The 21,988-nt window shown below is 38.5% G+C and overlaps 1 protein-coding gene and 1 long non-coding RNA gene across 5 annotated transcripts in view; one reads left to right on the top strand and one right to left on the bottom strand.

Moving 5' to 3' along the window:
• Positions 1 to 21,988, top strand: part of SUPT3H (SPT3 homolog, SAGA and STAGA complex component) — a 546,620-nt gene that overhangs the window by 401,936 nt on the left and 122,696 nt on the right. The gene's annotated exons all lie outside the window — the stretch shown is intronic.
• On the bottom strand, positions 8,069 to 20,039 carry LOC131515357 (uncharacterized). The gene is made up of 3 exons (XR_009263592.1): positions 19,921 to 20,039; positions 18,212 to 18,354; positions 8,069 to 8,271 (listed from the first exon to the last, which is right to left on the bottom strand). It is a non-coding gene; the product is annotated as an uncharacterized LOC131515357 (long non-coding RNA).

Genomic DNA, 21,988 nt, shown 5'->3' with positions numbered 1-21,988 from the left:
CTCTGTGCTGACAGCTTGGAGCCTGAAGCCTGCTTCGGATTTTGTTTCCCTCTCTCTCTGCCCTTAACCCACTCTCATTCTGTCTCTGTCTCTCTCAAAAATAAATAAACATTAAAAAATTAAAAAAAAAAAACAAATAAATAGGTAAATATCAATTTGGGAATGTGGAAGGACTCTCTAGGCTTTTGTTTTCTAAACAAGCTTTTCAAGAACTACTCCAGATGTTAACAGGTGCACTGTTGGAGGTGGGGATGGAGAAGTGGTCCATTTTCAAATAAATTTGTGAAATCCTAAATTAAGAAATTTAAGAAGTTGCTTTTAAAACCTTTAAGAGACTTTTGTATACAAACATGTATTGTGAGTTTTTCAGTAGTGAAAATTGAATCTATTAAAATCTTCTGAAAGGAAAGCCCACTTTGGAGACAAAAAAAGCACAAAGGAAATGACTTAAATTTAATGACATAAAAATCATATAACTTGTCTATGTCAGAAAAAGAAAGACAAAATTGAAAGGCAAACTACTGTAATAATGTAATAAAATATTAATATTTATTTATATAGATCTTTCAGTCCATAAGAAAGCATTCCAGTAGAAAAATTGGCAAAGGATAATAATAGACAAATCACAGAGAGGAATACAAATAACAAACATGCAAAATACCTGCTTACTTGTAATGAGCCAGCGCCATTTTTGCTTATAAAATGGTGCAGACTAAGGTATCATTGGGTACAAATTAACTGTTGGTGGAAGTGAAGTTTGATAGAAACCAGAAACTATTTAAAAATACCAATTGGAAATAATTCATATACTTCAGCCCAGTAAACACATATTTGGTAGTTGCTGTTTAAAATATAATCAGACATTTTGAACATATGCACATTCTTATGCACGAGGCTGTTCATCACAATGTCATTTATAATAGTGGTAATGGAAATGGGAAGGAGAACCCTATTTACCCAATGGTCAGCGAATGTGTATATTTCCTCACACCTAGAAATTAAGACCGGAAGGATATATACCAACGTGCTAACAGTGGCTGTCATCATCAAGCATTGAGATTATAAGCAAATTGAGTATGTAAGTTTATGCCATTTTGATTTTACATATTTATCACTTGTGTTCCTCTTAATCCTCAACTGATGTCCTTTACTCTACAGTTTACCTTTTCATTTTTTTTTTTCCCATCAGAAGAATTTAGTTTATACATGGTGCTGCAGGATAGGCTTTGTGAGCAAATGAAGTAGCCTCGTATTATATAATTGAGGAATAGGAACGTATACCATACACAGTGTGACACAGACTATATTCAGAACTGTAATAATGATCTAAGAAGTTTAAAATAGTTAATGTTTTTCATGATTGCAATGAACAAAAAGCCCATTTCAAATTGAAATAAACAATTATTAAACAATTAGGGAAGTGGTTCAGGTAAACAACCACAGGTAGATTTGGCCTCAAGCAAGGTTTGATATCGAGGTTCACAATATGTCACTGGATTTGTAGCTCCATTTTCCATGGCCCCAGGCCATGATAGGATGCCTCTGTCCAAGATTGACCCTGCAAATGCTTACGTCACAAGGTCTTCTGAAATCCCTACCACCCACAGTAGCTAGTAGGATGACCTACTCTGATTGGCTTAGCCTAAGTCATAAGCTCCATCCCTAAAGCTGAAGGTGCATCCAGCCCCTCACAAAGGCATGGATTGCTGGAGCTATGGGAAAAGGGAATGAGTGCTGGAAAGGTAGCTTCAAAGGCCTATAAGGGTAGTGGATCTGTACATTATTACAGTAAGAATTGACCAACTGATGTATTACAACCTTGACTCTGCCTGGATCTGTAGGAAGTTTTCCTTGAGAGATAGCATGGAGAATGAGTAGAAGTCATTTTCTTTGCATCTCATCCATCCTTCCTTCCACTCTTTAACTCATTCAGCATTTATTCACTGAGGCTCTTTTGTAAGTCACTATCCTACCCTCTGAGGTCGTGACTGCACAAAAGACAAAATATAGTTTCTGTATTCACAGTACTGTAGTTAATAACTGGCAAATAAGATTTGTACCCTCTTAAGGGGAATACAGGCTCAATAAATTGTTCTTAATTCTGTTTGGTCTTGAATCTTGAACCTTCTTGGTGGATCATTGGTTGTATGATGGAGCCCTGTATTTTCTGTTTCTCTTGCTATTTGATTTGAAATTTAGTTTTTTTCTGAGGTAAAGCACATTACTTCTTTAAGAAATCTTTATGACTAGCCTCAGACAGGGACATAGAATTAGCTTCAGAATTTGCTGAAGAAGGCACAAAATAATAGAACTAGGGTACATTTTATAACATGAAAAGATAGTATGTCAGGGTGAGACTCTGACAGAGATTCATCAGGAGAACACATTAGTATGCCCATTTATTCTTTTGAAGGGAATCTTGGATAACATAATTGAAAAATACAAAATCATTCTTCAGGGAATATTAATAGAAATTCCTCCAAAATAACCTTTGGTAATTCCAGCTACACGGTGCATAATTAATGTAATTTAGTGTATGTTTTTTTCTGGCCTAGAAACTACAGAACAGGGAATATTACATGACTTTAGGAGAACCCAAAGGTAGGTATAATGTGTTGCTCTGAAATTTATTTCCATTCATGACTTTATAGACTCTATCAAATTATTTTGTATCCACAGCTAGAGCTATCTTCTAGTTACATAATGGTAGATAATGTGTATATTCATTGCCATAAAAGCTTGTCTGAACTCCAGAAAGGAATCTTCCGGAGAAGAGATTTTTCAGTTAATGACATGAAAAGTTACAGATTTTATAAAAATAGAACATTCCCTCGCTTACCTAGGTTTATCATTCTATGGCTTAATACATCACATTTGACAGATTGTTCTTAAGAGATTCTTTTAGGTTTTTCTTAACCATCTGTGAACTATGGGCTCTAACTGAGGGTAGAGTCAGGCTTCTGCTTTGATTAGAGTGCTCCATATACTGGGTTTCGAAACTAGAAATGGGTGGGTTTTGTTGGGTTTTTTTAATTGCTCTCTATTTTTATAGGGTGTTTAATCGCTTGGGTTATGCTTTACTATAGAAAAAATTTAGAGCATGATTAGCCAAATGACTACCATCTTTATGATATAAATTTTATTTTATTTATTTATTTTTTTAACGTTTATTTTGGAGACAGAGAGAGACAGAGCATGAATGGGGGAGGGTCAGAGAGAGAGGGAGACACAGAATCTGAAACAGGCTCCAGGCTCTGAGCTGTCAGCACAGAGCCCGACGCGGGGCTCGAACTCACGGACCGCGAGATCATGCCCTGAGCCGAAGTCAGCTGCTTAACTGACTGAGCCACCCAGGCGCCCCTATGATATAAATTTCAGTACCGCTCCCATTTTGTCTTCCACCCTCAGACCTATTTTTTACTATTCCTCTCTGGGTGAAATTTAAAAGATTTCTTCTTGTTACCCTTTCCCTAGACCATTGGGAAGCTAAATACATGGTGACAGCATTGAAACAGTGCTCATAGTAACCATGCTTTTCCAAATCCAAATCAAGATTTAGCATTTGTTGCCCACATGCATCTTTTCTTATGTGGATAGAATATTTTTTTGGGGGGGGGGGGTGGATAAACTTTATTTTTTCAGATTTATTTAAATTCAAGTTAGTTAACATATAGTGTAGTCTTGGTTTCAGGAGTAGAACCCAGTAATTCATCACTTACATACCACACCCGGTGCTCATCCCAACAAGTGCCCTCCTTAGTGCCCATCACCCATTTAGCCCATCTCCCCACTCACCTCCCCTCCAGCAGCCCTCAGTTTGTCTCTGTATTTAGGAGTCTCTTATGGTTTGCCTCCCTCTCTGGTTTTATCTTATTTTTCCTTCCCTTCCCCTGTGTTCATCTGTTGTGCTTCTTAAATTCCATATATAATGGAAATCTGTATTTGTTTTTTTCGCTAACTTATTTTGTTAGCATAATACGCTCTAGTTCCATCCAAGTTGTTGCAAATGGCAAGATTTCATTCTTTTTTGATCACCAAGTAATTTTCTATTGTATATAAATATTCCACATCAGTTCTGTGGACATTTGGGTTCTTTCCACAATTTGGCTATTATTGATAGCACTGCTATAAACACTAGAGTGCATGTGCCCCTTTGAATCAGCATTTTTGAATCCTTAGGATGAATAACTAGCAGTGCAATTGCTGGGTCATAGGGTAGTTTTGTTTTTAATTTTTTGAGGAACCTTCGTACCCACTGGACTCCAGAGTGGCTGCATCAGTTTGCATTCCCACCAACAGTGCTAAAGGGTTTCCCTTTCCTCCACATCCTCACCCACATCTGTTGTTGCCTGAATTGTTAAGTTTAGCCATTCTGACAGGTGTGAGGTGGTATCTCATTGTGGTTTGGATTTGTATTTCCCTGACGATAAATGATGTTGAGCGTCTTTTCATGTGTCTGTTAGCCATCTGGATGTCTTCTCTGGAAAAGTATCTATTCATGTCTTTTGGCCATTTCTTCACTGGACTCTTGTTTTTTGGGTATTGAGTTTGGTAAGTTCTTTATAGACTTTGGATGCTAACCCTTTATCCAATATGTCATTTGCAAATATTTTCTCCCATTCCGTCAGCTGCCTTTTAGTTTTGTTGGTTGTTTCCCTTGCTGTGCAGAAGCTTTTTATCTTGATGAAGTCCCGATAGTTCATTTTTGCTTTTGTTTCCCTTGCCTCCGAGACGTTTCTGGTAAGAAATTGCTGTGGCCAAGGTCAAAGAGGGTGCTGCCTGTTTTCTCCTGTAGGATTTTGATGCTTATAGAATATTTGAAATCAGAACTTGGTAGTCAAATATAAGAACAATGATTACCATTCACTTCTACCTTCCCCACATCAAGCAAGTTTCAATTTTAGTAAAACAGAGAACCATTTTTGAGGATAAAGATACACACCAGTGCTGCAAACTAAACATTTGTGTCTACCAGTGGTAATGCATGTGTGTAGGGCTCGCTGCTGTGTTTAGTCTCGCATAAATGGATATTTGACTAACACATCTGATTATACTGTTCAATTAGGTTTTTATGGAATCAATCAATATTTTCTTTCCCAAATAATTTCAGTTTGTTCTTTTTAAAATGATATCCTTCTCTTTCAAAAGATCCATCGCAAGGGTTTTCTTAGAGATCAGTCCACCGACTTGTTTATGAAACACCTTGGCAGAGAAGAGTTTTAAAATATCACCGAATTTAAGAACACCACAGGATTTACCACTAATTTACATTTAATGTTTATAGTTCTCAAATTGTGGTTGTTGTAATAACCAAAATATTTTTGCCCTGAATATTTGGTGGATTATATTTCCCTATTCTTTCTCCTTCACCCACATTCCCCACAGTAGGTGGGCAGATTGTTGTTACATAGTCTGGCTTTTATTTATCTGTATTGGTTTAATCTCTACAAGTTAGTCATTCTAAATATGAAAATAAATGTACTCTGTGGCAAGATTTTTGTCTTTTTAATCCTATAGTTTGTTTAGTGGAATTAACAGCTCATTGCCTGTTTGGTATAGGTAATTTCCCGCTATTCCTGTGTTGCATCCGTGCTAGGGAGCTGCCTTTACTTCGGTTCTTAATGTTGCCACCACTTTATGACATCATGCCAATCAAGCTGTTTAATCAAGACTTTTTCCTAGATCATTGCATTCCTCATTGAGAAATAAGAATTCTAGATGAAGCTATAAATATTTAGTGATCAGTGCAATCCATTGTGTTTGTCTGTCTGTCGAGAACTATCCTTTCCATAAAGCAGTGGTCCAAAAGGCAATTCACATCTTGCCAGCCTTCTCCTTTTCATGACTCTCCATTTTCTGCAGAAGAGTCTCAACTTCTTAGCATGATAGTAATACATTGTTTTATAATCTGGCCTCAGATAGCCTTTTCATGTTCGTCTCTCACCATTCCTGATCCTCCTCTTTTTTAATATTCTTTCCCAAATCATGCATGTGCACACACAAAACATACCTACACACACACGTGCACACACACACACACACACACACACACACACACACAATGCTTAACAAACCCCTTTGGATTTGTAGTTCTCTAAATGGGTGTTTACTTTTCTTCCCTTTGCTGAGCCTTCTCGATCTGCAACATCAATGTTCAGATATTTCAGTAGGTGATAGATTGTAACTCATTGTATTTACTTAATTTAACTTACTAAATAAAGTCCTTGAGAGCGTGGACTTACTTTAAACGTTATAAACTTCCAATAAATATTTTCCAAATAAGGTAACTAAAAATAGGCATAATTTTGTAGCTAATATATGTATTATTAATATATCCTTTGGATGATTTGAATATTTTTTTGTTTTATTTGAAGCATGCAGTTTTGGGGCGGCTGGGTGGCTTAGTTGGTTACGTGTCTGACTTCAGCTCGGTCATGATCTCGCAGTTTGTGGGTTCAAGCCCCACATCGGGCTTTGTGCTGACAGCTCAGAGGTTGAAGCCTACTTCGGATTCTTTCTCTCTCTCTCTCTCTCTCTCTCTCTCTCTCTCTCTCTGCTTCTCCCCCACTTGCTCGCTTTCTCTCTTTCTCTCGCTCTCTCTCTCAAAAATAAATAAAACCTTAAAAAATTTTAAAGAATGTAGTTTCCAGGTATATAAAACCAGTCATTTTTGACTCACATAGGATTCAAACAGAATATCATAATTAGTTATGTACCTCTGTGAACTTTTCATATCAGGAGTTCTCCAACAAATCTCTTTCAGGTGCTTTCCAGTTATTAATGGATTTCATTGGTCAGATAACTTTCTGTTCAAATTATAATAGTGGCTTTTCCAGTTTTGGCTATAGAAGTTCTTCTAACCATACTGCTTTGGCATTGATCTCTGCTGTGTCCCAAATTTGTCTACAAGCTGACACTGAGCATCAATTCCAGTTCAATCAGTTGATTTTGTTTCAAAAGGACCAACACCATCTGTGACTATTGGTCCATTCCACCTAGTGGCCAAGTCAGAACACTTGACAATAAATGTTCCATACCTTTTCTCGTGTATTTGCTGCAGTTGTAAGATTTTATGATTTGGCATCTATACATAATAACATACTTACTTCTCTGATCCATGAAATACCTCTTCTGGATAATTCTTTTAGTTATTGGCTGATTTGTACTTAGAAGGTAGTTTGAATTTTCAGGTGCCTTAAGTTACTGTTGAATTTTTTGTGGCATGAAAATTTTGCATCTCCACTCGTACGTACTTCACACAACCGGAAAGTGTTGTTTCACTTAGTTCTTCTAACACTAAGGAACAGGTTACCCATAAATCACCATATCCACAAAAATTACTTTTGAGTTTAACCTGCCTCATGTATGGCATTTATAAACTATGGGGTTATTGAATTAATAATTTATTAATAATAACCATCACTACTGTGGCTCTTATACTCAGTTACAAAGGGTGATATTTAGCCATATACCCACAGTTAATATGGCCATGTAATAAGCTGTTTTAAGCATGATTTTTAAAGTAACCAAGTAATAAGTATTAGCAATTTTGGGCATTTTAAAGTGTTTATTAAATGTTGCTTTTAAAAGTCCCTGAAGAAAGGGCATCGAGGTTTTGTAGTTATTTGGCACCTCAGACAGAAGACAGTCATTGATAATGGGTTTCTTGACCTGTTCTCAAGTATGGAAAAGCTGTAAGTACAAAAGTGAACACTTTTGCGAAAACACACTATAGAAAAATCTGAAATCACTGGAGTAATTGTTTTTATTTTGAAAAAAATACCTTATTATATAAAAGCTCTTAAATAACTTAAGAGCTTTTAAATAATTCAAAATTAGACTCTTTTTACCAAAATTCGGTACGTCCACAAATCTCTCCAAAAAATACTACTGTATTCCTTTGCTGTATCTGTGGAAGTTACCCGAGGGAGGGGGAGACTGGAGGGGGTGAGGAAGATGGGGAGGGAGGAAGAGGGAAATAGATGAAGGAAAAGGGGAAAAAAAGAAGAAAAAAATGCAATCTTTTGGTGAAGGTTTTTTAATATATTATAACCAAGGAGTGATGAGTTATCTTGGTTGCCTGGAGATTATTTCTTTGGGATATCAGTCATCTCAAACTCATAAATTCTTCTAAAAAATTCTTCTCGTGGTATTCTTTTAAATCATTCCAGTTACTTGTGTGGGACTTGGGTGCTTACAAATGACTATAGGCCAGTTGATTATATTGGGGAGTTACTGAAAGAACTATGGATCCTCTGTGGCAAGAGACAGCTGTGAGAAAATTTATAAGTCATTTGTAATGCATTTTAATGTTGAATCTCATCTCTACCCTTCCCTTGCTTCCACTCCCACACCCCCTGCCCAAGGGAAAAACAAACCAAAGCTAGGGGGGAAAAATCATATTTCATTTCAGCTAGAAAAATTTATTTTGTTTAAGTTGTACCGAGAGTTTTTCAGTGTTTACTTGGTTGTGGAGAAGTTCACTATCTCGTATATCAGCGGAAACATAAGATGATACAGCTTTCAGGAGAAAAGTGCGACTCTATCTGTCAAACACATGAAAAGAAAAAACAAACCCGTATGTCCTTTGATCCAGAAATTGCATTTCTAGGTACAATGCTGAAGAAATAATTGAACAAAAGCTTTATTTATAACTCAAATGTGTTTGTTGCTATTTTTAACAGAAAAAATTTTGACCATGGAAATATTAAATTTGTAATGTTTCTTAGCATAGCTTTTGATATACTCCATAGGGTTTTTAAAATGTCTATTACGTCTATTATTTAAATACTATTTTGTAAATATATTAATATTAATTAATACATTATATCATGTATTGATATGTAACTATTAATATTCAATATACTTTTGAGTTGCTTTTTGGCCTAATTTATATAGGAGAATATTTAAAATAAATAGATATATGTTCCAAGTGGCTGAATATTTTGTTTGTGACCCTATTAGGTGTTTTAGTTACTTTATTGCATAGCAGTCAAATATATTTAGAGATATTATTTTATTTTTTTATTTTTTTTTAATTTTTTTTTTCAACGTTTTTTATTTTGGGGGCAGAGAGAGACAGAGCATGAACGGGGGAGGGGCAGAGAGAGAGAGGGAGACACAGAATCAGAAACAGGCTCCAGGCTCCGAGCCATCAGCCCAGAGCCCGACGCGGGGCTTGAACTCACGGACCGCGAGATCGTGACCTGGCTGAAGTCGGATGCTTAACCGACTGCGCCACCCAGGCGCCCCTAGAGATATTATTTTAGCCTTGGGAATTTATTAGAATTTACTTGGTGTTTTAATATGTGGTGACCTTTTGTAACTGATCCATGAACAGCACAGGGAGACACTTATGTGTCTATTACATCGTCATTATGAATAGTATTCACTTCCTTTTTATCATTAGTCTACAAACTCTTTTTGATCACAGAACCTTCATCAGTAAAAATCTGAGACTTGGTTAGATATATTAGTAGATTGTTTTAACACTAGGATTTTATTCACACTTAGAGCTCGCACTTACACCTGCCCTAGCAAAAGCCCAATCCTGGTTAAATCCAATTCTTTGCTTATTTTATAGCTACACATTATGCCTGTTCCCCAGCAGCAGAACATGACTGAAGGAAAACACAATCAAGCTAACTATTATCGCTTCACATTGCCAACTAAGAACCTCAAATTGGCCTTAGTGCTGCCTGGCAATTTTAGAGAATCCATAGTGCATCCATTCTGCCACTGACCTTAATAACTGTTTAAACTGCTGTTGCAGAAGACCTCTAGCACCCCTCTTGTCCTTGCTCAGCTGGTAAACCCACTTCCTGTCTCCCTGCAAAAAGGGGAGCAGTGAGGGGCGCCTGGGTGGCTCAGTCGGTTAAGCGGCCGACTTTGGCTCAGGTCATGATCTCGCAGTCCATGAGTTCGAGCCCCGCGTCGGGCTCTGTGCTGACAGCTCAGAGCCTGGAGCCTGTGTCAGATTCTGTGTCTCCCTCTCTCTGACCCTCCCCTGTTCATGCTCTGTCTCTCTCTGTCTCAAAAATAAATAAATGTTAAAAAAATTAAAAAAAAAGGGGGGGGGGGGAGCAGTGAGAGGAGTGCTTCCAAAAGTCCTACCACAACCCGATACGCTTCATTCATTTCTATCCAACAGCAAAGTGCTGTGATTTTCCCTGCCTCAACACAGAAACCCTTCCAGCTACTTTTTTGTCCTCCTTTACTGTAGGACTTCTCAAAAGAGATTGCATTTGTTCTCCTCCCATTCTCTCTAGAACCCACTTGAATCACATTTTCATCCCCATCATCCTATGTAAATGGCTCTTGTTAAGGTCACAGTAGCCTCCACTGTTGCCAGATACATTGATCAGTCGTCCATCTTTCTCCAGATGTTCGCTCTCAGTGGCTCTCAAACCGGGCAAACGCATTGCCTCTCGCAGACTTTGTCGCGTACTGTTCCCTAGCCCTCTCATCTCCCTCAGAACTCTGCTCACATCTCACGTCACCACAGAGACCCACCCCAACCTTGCAACAGAGAGATGCTGCAGACTGAATTGTGTCCCCTCATAAAAACGTATGTGGAAGCCCTCTAATGTGACAGTATTTGGAAATGGGGCCTTTGGGAGATAATCAGATGTGATGAGGTCATAGGCAAGGCCTTCGTGATAGGACTAGTGCCCTTGTAAGAAAAGGAACAGATGCCAGAAGACTCTGCCATGTGAGGACCCTGTGAGAAGGCAGCTGTCTGCAGGCCAGGAAGAGAGTCCGCACCAGAACCTGACTGTGCTAACATCTTGATCTAGGACTTACAGCCTCCAGAACTATGAGAAGTAAATTTCTGTTGTTTAAGCCACCAAATGTGTGGCATTTTGTTATGGCAGCCTGAGCAGACGAAGACAAGAAGAATCCCTCTCCTATCCCATCCTTCTCTGTCCACTTCCCCTACTATATTTTGTTCATAGCAGTTATCAGTCTCTTTTATATGTTTATTATTTGTCTCTCCCCCTCCCCCACTAGAATGTAAGCTCCAGGAGGTCAAGAACATTGTCTTTTTTTTTTTTTCACTGCAGTGCCCACAATAGTGTAGATCCATAGTAGGTGCTCTATAAATATAGCGATATTAACAAAAAAGTTAATAATAATGAAAATATTTCCAAACCTCTGTAAATCATAGATGTTTCATCATTTGGAAAACCTTTCTATTTTTACTGCTTTTGCCTTTAGAAGGATACATAAGTTGTGGTTTTTCACTTTAAATATCTGCTAGCATCCAGTGGCCACGAGAAAAGTTCAGCAGATTTATAACTCTTAGACTCTAAAGGGAAAAAAGCATTAATTTGTCTTCAAGTTCTATAACTTTCAACTTCCTCTGCTCAGAGGTAGCCTGTGAGACTTTGGGTGATGCAGAAGATCTCTATGTTCATTCTGCATCTCAATTCAAAATGTTGCATAGAGTCTGCTGTCTGTGGTCTTTTTTTTTTTTTTAACTGGCACAGTGAAGATGTCCTCCTGTACCAAGTGAGGTGACACCAACCACACCGTCCTTGCCCTGAACAGACCCTGCTCGCGACTGCACTGCAATCAGCCCGTCCGTGTGCGAGCACTGCCCTCCTTCAGGATGTTTTATTCACCACATGTAACTCTGGGGCATATGGGCCAATTTAGGGTAGCAGTGTCAGTCCATGTAAAACGTGTTCTGTTTTCTTTAATTAAAAATAAGTCTAAATAGGTGTTCCAGGATTTCTTTCACATCCCAAATGGTCATTTGGGCCACCCCCCCCCCGTTTTTTTTTTCTCTCTTTCATCAATTAGAAACCCAGAGGCATATTAAAAGTAAGCTGTTCACTGCTGGGATGTTTCTATAAATACCTCCTTCAGTTTCTAGCCATTTTTGCTGTATGTAAACCAGTTCTCCCAAATTAGGAGGCAGAAATTTAAGCCTTTTTCTTCATTGTTGCTGGACCCTTCCATCAGTAGAAACTGGCTCTCCTGTTTTGATTCATATCTATGCTTGTTCTAACTTTGTTTACCTTTCCTTTCAGTCTTCTTGATCCAGTTAGTTTGGATGCACCTGTTATTAACAGTATGTGTATAATGGGATTTTGAGTTTTGCCCCAAATCTTAAGATTTTTTTCTTTAATTTGTTTCAATTAATGAGATGACCCTATTTACATTTATTGACATAGCCCATATGATTTTATCTTATTTTATGATTCTGTCTTTTATGCTTCCCTGCCCATTTTCTTTGTCTTTAATTTGTAATTTCAGAGCCTACCATCATTTAAAGCCTTCAGTGGCTATTTTTAAATTCTAAGGAAACTTGAACCTATATGTCTCGGGGCGCCTGGGTGGCTCAGTCGGTTAAGTGGCCGACTTCGGCTCAGGTCATGATCTCGCGGTCCGTGAGTTCGAGCCCTGCGGCGGGCTCTGTGCTGACAGAGCCTGGAGCCTGTTTCGGATTCTGTGTCTCCCTCTCTCTGACCCTCCCCCGTTCATGCTCTGTCTCTCTCTGTCTCAAAAATAAATAAACGTTAAAAAAAAAAATTTAAAACCTATATGTCTCAATTTATCAACCTTCCAAATAAATTAGTATTTTTTCATTTGATAAATACGCTTTGATTACCCACTAGGTGCTTGCTACTGTACTTTATCTGGGGGTATGGTATAAGATTCATAATATAGTTATTTCCTTGACAGAATGTTTGATACACCAGAGAAATAGACATAATAGTAATGATAGCAGAGTCCTGTATAGGACTTACTACATGTCAGACAGACACTGTTCTAAACCCTAACGTATATATTACCTAATGTCACAGTCTACCCATGGAGTAGGTTCTATTATCCACCCCCCGCCCCCAGAGGACCTTGAAGCATGGAGATTATGCCTAGCCTAGGATCAGAGTTTAAAAAATGTAAGTGCTAGGAAGGAAAATGGGTGTGTGGACTATCTGGAAAAGCAAAGTAGGAGAGAAGTAGTGATGTTTATCTGGAGAAAAAAAAAAAAAGCCCTTGAGTTTGATTGTATATAGTTACTAGCCTCCCTGATGTCAAGGCTGATAAAGACTCTTTGCTTTATTTTTGCTTCTCAGGTAATTGCTGAGCAGAATCACACATTAGAAAAGCTATTGGATTTCTCATACTTGTTTCTCAAATGTGAATCATTGTTATCTTAAATCCACAATTTTCAAAACCATAGTCGATAAAACTGTGTCTTCTTTCAGAACTTTTAAAAACACATGAAAGGCCAAGGACACTCAGTTATTACATATTGATGTGAATTTCTTACATCTTAATCATTAGCTGAAAGGGACTTTCTGTAAACAACTTTGGTTTCCAAGGAGTAATGTAGTTTTGAACCTTAGAGAAATTTGAAGAGTAGAGAACATTAAGTGATATGCTCTATTATTGTATGCTTGTGGGAAAGAAAATGCAAGAGAGAGATTCTAGGAAGTTGAGATTTCAGAAATAATGTGAGAACCTATCAAACACCCACTTTGGGTTTTCAGAATTTTGGTGCATATGGGAAGGGGCAAAATTCTTTTATTTAATTCGCCCCTGCGGAGCCTCCCATAAACTGAGTATAATCCAGATGCATATGGGTTAAAGAGCTTTTTTAGATTACATGAGACATTAGCCACCATTTAAGATAGTATTTCTATGAGAAGATGTATTTTTAATTTAAAACAAACTTTTAAGATCTATTTATGAGTTGGGAGTTTTCTATAATTTAGTTTTAAACGTGAATCTCTACATGTTCACAAATTTTCAACGACCCAGAACTGCTTGTCATCTGTAGAAATTCTTTTATCAATTTATTTTCTCTGGAAATGGAAAACTACTGATTTTAGGAACCAAGACTGAATAAAAATTCGGTACCTCCGCCTGCTTTTTTATAAGGTTATTTAGGAAGGTATTTTCTCTTGATTAAAGGACTTGATGATTGTATTTAGGCCTTCGTATAATTTATGTGCAAACTACCGGCAATGTCCTAATGGTCAATTAATGATATAGATAATCTATTTGAATAAGAGAAGTGTTGGCTGCATCTAGGAAAGAGGTCTTTGTTTTCAGGATAATGAAGCAAAGGTGTCATGGGAGATACACTTCCACAGGAGTTACCGCTATTCTTTCTGTGATTGTACACACTCTGTATGAAGATGATGGATTCATATAAAGACTAGGGATGACAAATAAGCCAAATTTATAAAACGTTGATTCAAATTTGTTTGCTATGTTGTTTAGAAAACTAGCTAACCCTACAAATAGACACATTTCTCATGTTGTAAGGATGTGCATCTTCTAAGCAACCTAAGGATAGAAATACAGCTGGGCCTCAGGAACTACGGCGCAGACACCAATAAAATCAGTTTTTTCTTTCTCTTTCTGATCTCTGCTTCCCTTAATACGTGGGCTTAATTTTTCTCTCCCTGTTGAACTGTCTTTTTATTGGTAGCTAACATGCTGCCAGAGCAGGTGCTGGCAAGTGAGTTTCTTCACCTAAAAAGAAAGAGACCCTTAGGGGCGCCTGGGTGGCTCAGTCGGTTGGGCATCCGACTTCAGCTCAGGTCACGATCTCACAGTCTGTGAGTTCGAGCCCCGCGTCGGGCTCTGGGCTGACGGCTCAGAGCCTGGAGCCTGTTTCAGATTCTGTGTCTCCCTCTCTCTCTGCCCCTCCCCTGTTCATGCTCTGTCTCTCTCTGTCCCAAAAATAAATAAACGTTAAAAAAAAAAAAAAAAAAACTTTAAAAAAAAAAAAAAGAGACCCAGTTCTCTGGATTACCAGTTTCAAATCTCTGGAAGTGGGCCCTGATCGACCCAGCTTGTGCTGGGTGTCCAGACGTAGACCTGGCAGTGTGGCTGGAGGACAGGAACACGCTGCATCACTCTAAAGAGGAGGCTGGCAGGGTAGCCTTGCAGCGATGGGGCAGCGAGAGCAGGTAGACAGTGCCTGAACCGCTTACTGCCCCGGCCCATTCATCCATTCATTCGCTCATCGTTCCTAGCATGCCCACAAATATGCTGGAGTTGATCTTGAGACCATCGGTATTTTCCTTCAAAAATTATTTTCATAATCTAAATCTAGTTTCTTTTTAAAAGCTGCAGGGGCTGTTACACAGTTATCTGAGACTTAAAGGAAAATGGCTCATGAGAGAGTAAATCCAGAAATCCCACTAACGTTCACAGAATGACAAAGGGAGAAAGTAAAATGTGCTTCAGTCAAGCTTTTCCTCTCAAAAAATATCCTTGCTAAAACTGTAAAACATTTCAACAAAAACATGTCTTCAAATATGTTATTTCAAAAACTGCATTACTTAAGCAAATATTTAAATACTATATTAGTTTCTCTGCAGACTTGACTTGAATTTAATTCTACCAGTCTGCCAAATATGTTGAAACTCCAAATCCATTTTCATTTGCCAGGTTAAATGTTTATTTTGTTTTCCCACATAATATGCTCTTTAAAGTGTCACAAGCATACCGAATCTGATTTCTTTTTAATAGGGACTTAGTAGGGTTTTTTTTTTTTTCATCTTTTCAGTTAATGGCACAGGATATGCCTCTCTTAAGGAATATGCAAAGGTGTGCTTACCTTCCTACCTACTGAAGGTAACCCCTGCCTTTGTTGTTGGAAAATAGAAATTAACTCACTTAAAGGAAGTTAAAAATATGTCTCTGGGGCGCCTGGGTGGCTCGGTGGGTTAAGCGGCCGACTTCAGCTCAGGTCATGATCTCGCGGTCCGTGAGTTCGAGCCCCGCGTCGGGCTCTGTGCTGATAGCTCAGAGCCTGGAGCCTGCTTCGGATTCTGTGTCTCCCTCTCTCTGACCCTCCCCCATTCATGCTCTGTCTCTCTCTGTCTCAAAAATAAATAAACGTTAAAAATATATATATATGTCTCCTAAATTTACCTATGTTTTTGAAGCCTCACTGTTATTTCCTCATAATCAGAATACCGAAGACTTTTCTTGTACTGGAGAATGTCTAGTTTGACTAGTGACTCTATGTAGACTAGTACAATGGAAAGGTATTGGGCTATGGTGACTTACAAGTAACTAACATTATTTGATTATAAGATTTCCCCTTTCTTCTGCTCATCGATGTTTATCTGACCCAGACAATCATTTGAACATTTTGCTCTTATTTTTGAAGAACATTTACATGCCTTTGAATATTCCAGTCTCTTAGATATTCCTTTGTAGAAAAAAAAAAACCTGTTTGCTAATAGCTTTCAGCATATTTCTTACTTATTTTTAAAAGACAGATATTCAGCTTCCATGTGAATTGCACAGCTGTTTGTACTTTTTGCAGAGTTCATTCGTATATCTTGTTAGGTTTCTTGTATTAGACCTAATTCACTACAGAAAGGAGCATGTTGAGGGGGAGGTGTTTGAAGACCTAGTGATAGTGATCTTCCTACCCTTGAACTTCTCAGGAAAAAAAAAAGTACCTGGAACTCTTTTTTCTTTCTGCATCTATCATGAAAGTGCAGATTCTTACTTATCTCTTCTGTTCAGTTTCACATGGCCTCCTCATTTGCTAAATCCAGTGCCCTTCTGTGTGAGAAATGGGAGTCATGGGTAAAGTCGATGCAGCGGGTTAAATGGCTGCATCACTGCTGAGGGTGAAATAGTTCACACACATTTTTACGGTTTTGAAATATCTGGCTGTTTTCCACAAGTTAGGAACCCACTGGCTTCTCCCAATGGCATTTCTCCTAGATCAGAATCATTGCAAATAGACTGAGACTGATTTCCATCGTGGACTTGAACAGGTTGTCCGGTCTCTTCAATCATTAGGACCCATGGCTCTGACATATTTCTACACATTTCAAGCCCTCCCTACGATACAGGATACACACAGAACCTCAGAACACCAGCGCTATATTCAAGAAGGGAGAACTCAGCCGCAGTCAGAGGAAGCAACCCAACCTAGAGATTCCCTTCCTGTGCTAGAGGCAAAACCAAGACCTAAAGTGCAGGTCTCCTGAGTCCAGGTCGGCATGCTCTTCACGAGGCACTCTAGTCTTCCTCTGATGGTACAGAATGGCCCTCACGATCACGTAAGAACATTTCAGAGCTGTACGTTAGGATGGAAACTCAGTTGTTCCTGTTCAGCACTGTTGATTTTGAATATAGAGAGATTGAGCTGAAATTGTATTAGCCCTATAACGTACCCTGTCCGTGTGTCAGATACATCTTGAATGCCATCTTACTTGCTTTTTGTTTGTATCTTTCTCACCAAGATAAAATGGTGTATAAATGTAGAACCTCTTGAGACGCTTGCGGTATTTGCATTTTTTGCAATTTTAAGTTTTTCATCAAAAAGTGAAGAGGCGTTTTTCAGATATGACGGCCTGCCTCGTCATGAAAATTCACCCTGCCCTTACTCCTATCCAGTGCTGAAGATACCCTCTGTTACTTTCAAGTTCATCGTACTTGGGATCACTTCAGCCCTCCCCACCCCAGTCTACTTTAATCATCTTTTCTTTCTTCGATGAAGTTTGAGATTGGTGGCTTTTCATTGGCTGTATCTAGGATTCCAGTAAAAGGTTAGTAGACAACAGATCAAAAGTAGTTCCCAGCCTGCCAGCCAGCTTTCATGCAAAGTGCATAGACTAACATTGGCAAGGCAGTTAAGCGCCCACTGGAGTGAGTCATTGGCCAAGTCCATCTTTATGTCACTCGCCTTCACTGATGGTTGTGCTGACCCTAACATATGAAGGGATTAAATGCAACTAAACCAGTTTCGTCCTAGAGCACCTCCGTCATTTTGGAGTTGGCTTAATAGTCTTGGCTATTGGTTTGACTTACCTCCTGGAAGCACTCCATGAAGTTAAAAAATGTGCAAAATGCATTTTTTAAAAAATGTTGGCAAGTGATGTGATGGGAGAGAGTCCTTACTCTTAAGCCTCAGCTCTTACGAGCAGTAAAAATCAGGTCTGGAAATCAATATGATGGATCACATAAATGTAATATCATATACCAACATGATAGAGACAGCTCCTTACCACCCAATATCCTTTTTCTTCTTCCTTTGTAATAAAACTGATTTGTAGCGGGTTGTATTGCCACACAGCCACAATAGCACGTTCCTCTTCTTAACTTGCAGCTGGATTTGATCGTATGACTGAGATATGGCCAGTAAAATGTAAACGGAAGTATTGTAACTACCGTGTTAGTTTTCTTAAAACAGAAGTGCATTCACTTTTTTTCTTACCTTCCTACATTTGACCACTTTATGCAGAGGTAATATCTGGAGCTTTAGAAGCCATTCTGACTCATGAAGACAAAGCCACACACAGTCTGCACGTTGTTAGATGTCAACGATATCTCAATAAAAGGAATAGATAACTTTTAAAACTGGAAAGAAAAAAAAAAACACAGCTTAGAAAAATGTCTGAGCAGAAGCTGGAGGAGACTGAGGCCCTGGTGACTTCAACCAGTAATTATATCAAGCCTGAACTACTCCTCTCCAGAATTCATTTACGTGAAGAAAAATACACTTTTATCTTGCTTAAAGTAACTATAATTTGGGGTCAAATCGCATTCAGCTAAAAATATTTAAACTAGTAAAACTTGTGACTGAGACCCCAGGTTGATAAAATTGAGAATAAACTTCTAGAAAGTGATTCGTGTCTTAGGATAGGCCTGGTCTGCTATAAAAATTGTTTTCCTCAGAAGTTGGAAATGGACAGCATTTGACAGTTCTAGTCCATGTGGCAGTGACTGGACACTGTTTTGCCTGATGCTTGTAGAAATTCAAGTTCTCTCATATAGTGTCTGGGCTGTGCCAGTGAAGTGAACTCATAAGTTGTGAAGCAGAATTTCTTTTTTTTTAATGTATTTTTATTTTCGTTAACGTTTATTTATTTTTGAGAGATAGCATGAGCGGGAGAGGGGCAGAGAAAGAGGGAGATACAGAATCCAAAGCAGGCTCCAGGCTCTGAGCTGTCAGCACAGAGCCCGACGCGGGGCTCGTACTCACGAGCTGCGAGATCATGACCTGGGCCGAAGTCGGACGTTTAACCGACTGAGCCACCCAGGCGCCCCATAAAATTTCTTTGTGCCTCATCATGAGAGCAGATAATTCTTAGCTGTCATGTAAACTCATCACTTTTGCTCTGTCAAGGAAGCTGTTTAAAAAGGTGGCTTGTCTAAGCCCTCTAACACAGGCCCTCTGGTTGGGCTCTCACGGACCGTTCCAGAGCTCCGCTATGGACAAAGCTAAGGCCTTTTACATAGGACGTTAATTTTTTCCTTCTTGTCAGTTATTTCTCAGGCAATTGACAAAATAAGTCTCTTATTTTATATTGAAGAAATACTGTGTCATGTGGCTATGATTGTCAAAGAACTATGATATTTACAGGATGAGTGTTAATGTCTTAATGTGTTTCAGTCTCAGTCTCCTATTATTTAAAGAGTTTCGTTTATCTAAACTTCCCAACATCAAAAGATTGAAGAAATCACTCAGCATTTATTAGTAGATTTCCTGTCTCTTAAAATAGGAAAAAAGATTTGATTTTAGCTTTTTGCTGTTGTTGTTGTTAATCAAAATATCCATCGTGGTACTTAAGAAATTAAAATGCTGTGCTATAGAAAATAACTACCATCTGGGCTGTGTTTTTTTCTGCCCTCTAAAGAATACTACGCAAAGGAGGGCATGTAAAGTAGCCAGGCGTGCTTCATTTAACTATACTTATGGGATACCTGACGTGGTGCAGTAGGAGTATTACTTAAAAGTTGTATATAAATCAAATTATAGTTTATTTCATCATATCGTAAATGTACCAGCAAAGCACCAGTATTAAAGAATTCTAAGAGGATGGATTTCGAGCTATGAAGAATTTTAATTTGTTATTTTAACAAGATCATATTTTCATCATTCATTTCAGTGTTGCCTATGTGATGTTTTTTTAATTCACCTACCTGTGGGCAGTCTGGTTATGAAACCTGTTTTTCCATGACCGTCAGGCTACTAGACTGCTCTGACCAGCTAATTAAACTCTGTTCTCCCCTCACCCTGCTCCACCCACGTGGAGCCTCCTTCTTTCTTAGTCTTTGAAAGATGATCATCTTCCCAGACAGATGAGATCATGCTTATGTCACAATAATGTTCTCCCTCTTAAAAGCTACAACCTAGCAACAGATGTGCATGTGTGCGCACATACACACACGCACACTACATTATACATATCCTCAAGTGTTAAGCCCAACTGTTTGTTCCCCTGGCGTCATTATCCTAATCAAGGGTGTCAGTCATCACAAAAGATGATAAAGTCTTTATTATAGGCCGACAGAAGTATTTTTTATCTTTTACTAAACTGTGGTATACCTGTCTTCTTTCCAATGTTCTCTTTAGACTGCATGGTATTATAAACAGAGCATTGGCTTTGGGCTCAGACAGATCTAATTACAGTTCCATCCCTTACCTTGTGCAGGGTATCCTTGTTATCCTGGACAAATTACTAAATGTTTCCAAGTCTCAGATTGTTCAGCGGTACCTGCATCACAGAACTGTTGGAAAGGATTTGTGGTAGCAAATGTAATGGACCTAGCTCAGTGCCCAGCACTCACGAGTTGTAGCTATCTTGAACAAAATCTCCTCTATAAAAATGTACAATACAGCTAAATTCGTATAGATAGACATACAAATGGAATAGAGTTTAGATACAACCTTACTTTCATAATGACTACAGTCAGAACCAGTGAAGGAATTTACAGCATATACGAACGATCAAGTTATCGGGCTATCTATCTAACACTAACTGCTCTCCTCCAGGAAAATGACTCTGAAAATGTAGCATGTTTCCTAAGAAGTCACTGTGCAAAGTAATTCTGGAATACTTGTCCACTTATTAATTTGTTCATGTTGGGGTGCATTTCTAGATCTTGTCAAAACTGCACATAGTTCAAGTTTTAGGGCTTTCAGTTCTGTAAAACCGAAACCCGTTTCTTACTAGAGCCACTAAAGAACATTTCAGGTAGAATATTCTAGATTATTGCGCATTTTATAGGCATCTAGAATTGTAACATGTAGTAGTAATGTACAGTTGTACCCTTTGGGTAATTCTACTTGGGTAAAACTTGGGTAATCCTGTCTACAGTCAGAAAGAAAATGTCATAGGTAAGTAAGGAGTTTTGTTTTAGGAGTCAGTGATACAGTGAAAAGAACACTGGTTTGGAGGAGATATCTTAAATCGTTCTAGCAATATGTCCTGCCTTGATGAAAAGCCACAAAAACTCTCATCCAAGCACTAAACCTATGACCGACCCTGCATGGCTTCTCAGATCAGAAAGGATCAGGAGAGGTTGGGGGTGGTGAGGCTGGGTGAAGAGTGCACAGAATTCTCTGCACTAATTTGGAAATTTTATGTAAATTAAACTGATTTCAAAATAAGCTTTCTTAAAAAGCCACAGAGTCGGCAAGCTTTAGCTTCTTTGTCTACAAAAGGAAGATGTTGATAATAGCTGATCTTCCTACCCCTTAGGGTTGCAGAGAGGGCCAACAAGTAAGGCAATGTACATAAGACTCAAAAGTGCTGCTGTTCCGTCTGTGCTGTGATTCTCCCTCCCTTGACCACCCACTTTACCACCTCTGATCTTCCCTTCTGTTGTCCTTTGCCTCTTTAAAGTTTTTGTGGTTACTTTAAGGTGAAACACTGCCTCACATCATGAAGTTACTAAAAGCAATTCTCCTTTCTGCGTCTTTCTACATAATCCATTCCACACCCTCTGTGGCATGCCTTCTGTAAGCCTTCTTACTTCAGAGCTGGGCCTAATGGCCACTGACATTTAATCAAATAACAGTTAGAATACATTTACTTATGAGTAAAGGCTGATTAAAATTTGGGCACTGACATCTGAGGATGGGAATTTCATCATCAAATATCTTAACAGAAACCATTTTGTTAAATAACCATAATTATAGGTTTTACATTTATGATTCCAAGGGATTTCGCTATTCTGCATTCTTTGAAGCCCAAGAGGCTGTCAT

The sequence above is a fragment of the Neofelis nebulosa genome, chromosome 6 (assembly GCF_028018385.1).
Source record: "Neofelis nebulosa isolate mNeoNeb1 chromosome 6, mNeoNeb1.pri, whole genome shotgun sequence".
Classification (NCBI taxonomy): domain Eukaryota; kingdom Metazoa; phylum Chordata; class Mammalia; order Carnivora; family Felidae; genus Neofelis; species Neofelis nebulosa.
The sequence above is the reverse complement of the archived record's forward strand: the minus strand, read 5'-3'. Positions and strand labels throughout refer to the sequence as shown.